The 6,683-nt window shown below is 52.1% G+C and overlaps 1 protein-coding gene across 2 annotated transcripts in view; it reads right to left on the bottom strand.

The window, feature by feature from the left end:
* The window catches only part of NFIL3 (nuclear factor, interleukin 3 regulated), a 13,310-nt gene extending 8,873 nt beyond the window's left edge, over positions 1 to 4,437 (bottom strand). Inside the window, exon 1 of one of the 2 annotated variants that reach the window (XM_040245953.1) lies at positions 4,209 to 4,437. The gene's annotated coding sequence lies outside the window, so the exon portion shown is untranslated. Of the gene's footprint in view, positions 1 to 574; positions 713 to 4,208 lie in introns of those variants that run through there. The other variant, XM_040245956.1, reaches the window with a different exon arrangement.
* Positions 4,438 to 6,683: the final 2,246 nt, after the last annotated feature.

The following is a 6,683-nucleotide window of genomic DNA, read 5'->3' as shown; positions in this document are numbered from 1 at the left end:
TGTGCATCCTTTATGGTTAAAACCCTAGGATACGCCCCACCACCTCCCCACACAAACCCATTTTTCAGGTTCCTGGCCTGGCCTGCTAATCAATTTCTCCTAAGGTCCACTTTCTTAAGTCTAAAATGGGGATGATAATAGAACAGTCAACACAGTGCTTGGCACAGGCAGGGTCCATGTTTACTAAATACTAGCTCATCATCTCATTTCTGAAGAATAAGCAGCATCAAGGCAACGATTATGATTAGTTCCAGGCCTAATTGTTGCCTCTTGTAATTCTTAGTGAAGCACTGTTCTATGTTACAAAGATAAACCAAATGAAATTTAATTCTACATTAATCGGTCAACCACTGACAGTTTCATGGGGCATATCCTAGGGTTTTAACCATAAAGGATGCACACACTCCCTCCCAGGATAGCTCATCTGTGAGGTCTAACCAGCCTGTGATCTCAGACTGGAATTTTAGATCCAGAGATTATCCAGGCCCAGGAAAACCATCAAAAGAAGTCAAGGGAACTGGAAAAAGACTGCTGTTTGGCCCTTTTTACACCATTAATGCTACCATCAACTCACCTCTCTCTCCTTTAAACAGTTCCCCCAAACATTAACCCAATGACTTGGGAAGTATGAGGTTCTGCAATCCTGTCAAGAATTTCCTTCAAACTAAAATTACCATTGAATGAAATAGCAAATAGTTTTGAGAGAAAAATTAATCATTACTAGAACAACAACAACAACAACAAAAGCACAGTATTTCAAGAAGAATCTTTAACTTTAGGCTTAGTTCAAACTTCAATCCTTATTGCACAGAGACTTAGTGAAAAATAAAGAGGAATATTAGAAAAAAAAACACACACACACACACACATCTGCTTCCTGGTCACTTAAGTCACTTAGACAGGAAGCATTTACTGAGCTCCCCACAACTCTCCAGCTAAATAAACAGGTTTTATTCCCTCAGTTTACCTCGGAGGCCTATCAGGGCAGTGCCCAAGACTGGGGCCTGGGACCCAGCTCTTCTGAGCCCAGAGCCTGTATTCCTAGGTAGCACTTCACTGTTTCCTAGCTACTGACCTGCCTGAAACTCAAGAAAAACCATTAGGGATGGGGGTGTAGGATTTGATCCCATAGAAGCCAACTTTCTAAACAATACACTTTTCGCTGATGGCTTTTAGAGAACTGTGACGCTGCCCTGAATTTACTGCGATTTATTGCATGAGCACAGTCTCAGAAGACTTATTGCCAGGATGAAACTACCGTAGTCTTACTCAGCAGGACAGCGGTATCCCATCCCACATAAGTGTTGTGATTTTTTAAAATATTTAACTCGGGGGGATTCGAGTTCTCTCTACTCTAGCCACGTAACTAATGTTCAATATATATATATATACCGACACAATATATATATATATATATATACTTGACTCGACAGTCAAGTTGGGGTCCTCCTTGTCATCATCAATACTGAAGCGACCCCCACCCCCCACCCCCAATTTTTGTGGTCTGTTGACATTTGGTGGTTTTCTTAGGTCTTTTTCATTTTACAAGAATCGGAAGCGCTCCTCTCGGACACACAATGACACTTTCTCGAACAAAGGTGTCGGCGGTGCTCAGGGGCTCAGCGCGCAAAAAGAGCAAGGCGGCAGGCCCCTGGAGCCGCCCGGGCCGCGGCGCTGAAGCGCTCAGGGGGCCGGGCAGCCCTCTCCGCGCGGAGCAGCCTCGCCCTGGGTCCCTCCAGCTCGCCCGGCTCCGCTCCCCCGGCTCCAGCTGCCCTCTTCTCTCTCCCTCCTCCCTTCCCCTTTCCCTCTTTCCGCCCAAGCGAACCTAGGGAGCACCGCACTCCCCGGCAGCGGACGGTCCCTCGGCAGCCCCCGCCCGTCCCCCGCGCCACGCCCCCCCCGGGCCCGCCCCCGCCGGGTGGGCGGCGCAGCGGGGCCTCGGTGCAGCCTAGACCCCCGCGCCAGAACAAAGGAATGTGGGGAGGGGGCGAGAAGAAGGAGCAGGCCGCCTTGCAGCCCCGGTCCAAGCGCCGCCCAAGGGCGCTCTCTGCCGTTGACCGAGGTCCGCGCCCGCCACCCCCACACACCCCCCCCCCACCCCCAGACCCGAAGGGGCCGCAGTTGGGAGGAAAGCGCTGGGAGGAAGGGAGCACCCCTAAGGTCGCGATCGGAAGGTGGCGCTACGCAGCCCCTTCAGGCCCAGGGCTCCCAAGCCGAGCTCCTGAGTAGGTCGGGGGTCTGACACTGGGGCCCTGGAGCAATATTAGCTTCTAGGAAAGCGACTTCAATTACTTGGGACAATAAATTTGTTCCAGAGGTGAATCTCTGTTATCTTTGTCCCCTTTTCTGCCCGCTCCCCGCCCCTGGAAAACCCTCCACAACCCTGCTCTTTAATTATTTTACTATTACATTAGGGGGAAACAATCTGACATACACACACCATCGTACACATATATTCACACACACACTACATAAGAGGTCAGGAATAAATTTAAAATCTGAGTATATTACATAGTCACATAACTCTCACATGAATAAAACTGGGACATCCGTTAAAAAAATACAATCTACTAACCTATATCTGTTTCCCATACATCATATCTGGTCTGGACGAAAAAAAAAAGTGAAATAATACTGTGGCCTCATTCGCTGTTATTTACAAAAGCCAAGACCAAAAGATGACACTCGGTCATCCCCTGCTGTTCTCAGGAACAGCACTTTCCTAAAGTGTCCTTTAAAAAGATAAATGGGGAGTCAGCATCCAGCAAATCACCGGGCTCTGCGAAATGCCTTCCTAAAAATACAATCTTATCAAAGGTCTCTCGGAAGGCGTGGAGTTAAAACTACAGCAAATGGCCTTGAACTTGTATTTGCACACAGCCCTGGAGAAAACACCAGAAATAGCGCTGTGAGGCCACAATTGTTAAAATGCGATAGTTAGGGCTAAATTTAGAAGAACGCACATTTCATTTAGGGCAAAAGACGCACATTCGGCAACATGAGCAAACTCAATGCTTAACCAGTCGTCTACTTGCTTGTTTAAAATATCCTTTTAAAAAACTGTTACAGTGACATTTTAAAGGCTGAGATTGTCCTACTTTCTTTGTAGCAAGATTATAAAATCACGTAATTAGCTCCCTCTTCCTATGCTCACTGCCAGCAAATTCGTCAGTTACATAATGCAACATTTCCAGGAAACTATTATGTGCTGTCCTGTCGTGTCTGAAAAAGCAATGACAATAAGGTGAAAAAAAGGGCTGATCGAACGGAATGCATTAAAATTAGGAAGGTGGGGAGGTGAACGTCACAATGGTTTGTCCCAGATTTAAAAAGAATAGTTCGGAACACCAAAGGGACGAGCTCGGGTAGTATCCAAGATCAGAATGCAACCCGAGGAATTCTTCCTTTTCTGTTTTGTAGGAGTGTTTAAAAAAAAAAAAAAAAAAGACATCCTTTTCGTTTGGGACGTAATATACAGGCAAATAATGATCTAATATCCAACGCTGCGCTACAATTACCAAATCATTGCCCACGTACGCGCATATTCCCTTAATCCTTGCCAGTATTTCACCGTGGGCAGATTATGCAATGTATGCAAGGACAAATCCCACAACCTCCCCGAGCGCTGGTAAAACACGCTGACGACAAACAGGGTGGAAAACGTCTGTGCAGACTCAGCCCCGGACACAAACAAACGCAGCGCAGGCATTCTCTGAATGCCGTCACCGTTCACGCTACCGACGCTCTTTCTCAACGAGAAAATCAACGACTATTCCCCACTACTCAGCCCCCTTCCTCTCCTCCGCTGCCAGCCCCACTGAAGGGACCAGAAAAGAGAGAGCGCAGCCCTTCCCCACGAGATGGCTCAGCCTCCCCGGCGCTCTTCTCTACCAAAACATCAATTTTCCTGAAATCAGGAGACATTATGCAACAGCAGCGGGGGGAGCGCAAGCCAGCCCGGACTACGTGCCGGAGCGAGGGTGCTGCAATCAAAGCAGCCACCTTAAGGTGGCGAGTCCCCTCCTGACAAGGCAGCAAAAGTTTATGTAATGAATGCCCCGCGCACACTCGCAGCCGCGGGCCAGCCCCACGCACAGCCGGGCCCCACGCACAGCCCGCCCCGCGCCCAGCGCCCGCCGGCCGCGCGCCTCAGGAGCCCGCGGGGAGCCGGGCGCCGGGCCCCGGCCAGCGGTGGGCGGAGCGCTTACCGTGATCCTGTTCTCCGGCTGGCGAGTCGGGGCGGCGGGAAGAAAGAACGGGGGGCCAGGAGCCGAGCCGACGGCGTTCGGAGACCGGGGTTCAGCCGGGCCTCCGGGGCGGCAGGCGGCGGTGAGGGCGCGGCGCGGGAGGCAGGCGGCGCGCCTGGTCCGCGGGCGCCGTGGCCGCGCCGGGAGATGTGTGTTAGTAGGTCAGTTCCGAGCGCGGCGCTACGTCGCCACCCGCCAGCCCCGCCGTGACGGGCGGCCCCAGCCCCAATCGCCGCGCCCGCACCCGCCCCCAGCCCGCCGCCAATGGCCGCAGACGGCGGGGGCGGGCTCTCCGATGCCCCGCCCCCCTCCCCCCCCCCCCCCTCCTCCTCCCCGCAGCTCCACCAGCGCCCGGCCCGCGTCCCTTCCCGGCCGTGGTCACCACCGTCGCTAGAGTACCGGGAGGACCAGCGCTCCGCGCCCCGCGCCCTGCTCCAGGGTTGCGCAACGGCCGGCGAGGCCGCCTCGGTTGGGGCGAGCCTGGGAAGGGGCCAGAGACCTCCGCCTCGCCGTCCGGTTCCCCTCACCGCTGTCTTCACCCTCTCGGTCACCGAGGTGCCTCCCTGAGCCCAGCGACCCTTGCTCGCTCGCCGAGGCGCGTTTTGTTTCCCCGAACGCCGGCCTAGCTACCTGTTGCTGACCGAGTACCGGGGCTGAGAGCCGCAGGCCTCTTTGGCCGGGGCGTGGCAGGGACCTCCGCCGCCTCCTCCGCGCACACTCCTGGAGGACCCCTCCTCCTGGAGGTGGGCGAGAGGGAAGGCGGGGGGCGCTGGCGAGCGGCCAGGACTCCGGGCGGGCCGCCGAGGGGAGAGGGCCAGGCAGCGGATCAGAGCCCAGGGTTGCTGCGTAGGCAGCGGTTACAATGCTCTGCGCGCGTCTCCACTGAGAGCGCGACGGCCGGGAGCGAGGGGTTGGTTAGGTGGGGAAGCGCAACGCACGAATAAATGTCGTTCACTACACAATTAGGACGAAGATGACGGCTGCGAAGTTTTTGCATAATATGACTGGGAAACCAAGCTGGCGGAGGTCCATCTGCCACTCCCCCAATCCCCCTGGCCACGCCGAGAGTGGCTGCCCTGGATGCGGTTTCCCAGGCCCGGTGCGCCCAGCTGATACGCCCGCTGGCGTTTGCTGCTGGGGCTTGAGACCGCCGTTCACGGTCTCCTTGATCTTGAAGCTAGGAGCAAGTCTGGCTTTCTGCCTCTAAGTGGTTGTGGTTGGCTTTTCCCCCAAATTCTCTGGCTACGTAAGAGACATAAAGTGATAGGAGAAAGGGCACCTCGCGACGAGTTAAGTCATGGAGCTACAGACTGAAAAGGCACGTGACATACACAGGGCTCATTTACACATAGAGCAGCAGTGCCTGCCTTTGCGAAGGGAGCCATATTCCTGATAGTGATGCACAGACTTGCCCAAACAGAGAATGTGGCAGGTGCAGAAGGGTCTCCTGGTCTGCTTGGACTATGTGGGAGTTGGGCTAAATGCCTTTCACGAGTGCCCACTTATTTTTTCCTATGATAAAACTCACTTTTTAGAAAAATAAAAATCTGAACTAAACACCAAAGAGTAGAGTGAACACCCCCCTTCCTCCAGATACCATCACCGACCTCCATCGTCAATAGAAATTCTGCTTGCTGCTTGTCTGTTTTCTGTCTTCCGCATTCTCATATTACAGAATTATAAGTACCCGAAGACTGATGCTTAAACATGCTTATTACATAGCAGTTAGGTTTTCGGAAGGCTTCACGTTTCAAACTATTCTCCAAGGGCAATATTGTGGTTCAGAACACACACATGTTCACAATTCATCTGGTAAAGTATAGACTTACCAACAGGGCCCCGTCAACGCAGACATGCAGTAGGGGTTTTAGCATCTTCCCCAAATTCACCTTTCCAGATGCTCACCAATTCGAGAAGCACAGCTGTGTGTGGCTTTTGAGTCAGCTACCTATATTAGACATCTATTTCAAAGAGTTGACTCCCATGATGAAAATGAATCCTGATTTTAGTTTGTCTTTTCCACTTCTTTCACTTTTACTAATACATTTCTTTTTTTCCACATCCTCATAATGCCCATTGTAGCTTTGAAAATCTCTCTTAGATGAGCTTAAAACCATATGCATGTCAGTTACCTTTTCAGGGTTATAAATGCATCTAGTCCCTAGAAGTCCAGAGACACTAAGAGCATATCACCCCAACCCCAACCTACAAACATGTTGTCCACATTGTTCTGTTTTTTAAATAGTTTTGTAGAATTCCAAAGCTGTCCTAGAATGGGTAGTGTAGTGTTAGTTGCTCAGTCGTGTCTGACTTTACATCTGCATGGGCTGTAACCCACCAGACTCCTCTGTCCATGGAATTCTCCAGGCAAGAATGCTGGAGTGGGGAGACTTTCCCTTTTCCGTGGGATATTCCCCACCCAGGAATCAAACCCAG

Source organism: Oryx dammah, unplaced genomic scaffold, assembly GCF_014754425.2.
Source record: "Oryx dammah isolate SB20612 unplaced genomic scaffold, SCBI_Odam_1.1 HiC_scaffold_1, whole genome shotgun sequence".
Classification (NCBI taxonomy): Eukaryota; Metazoa; Chordata; class Mammalia; order Artiodactyla; family Bovidae; genus Oryx; species Oryx dammah.
The sequence above is the reverse complement of the archived record's forward strand: the minus strand, read 5'-3'. Positions and strand labels throughout refer to the sequence as shown.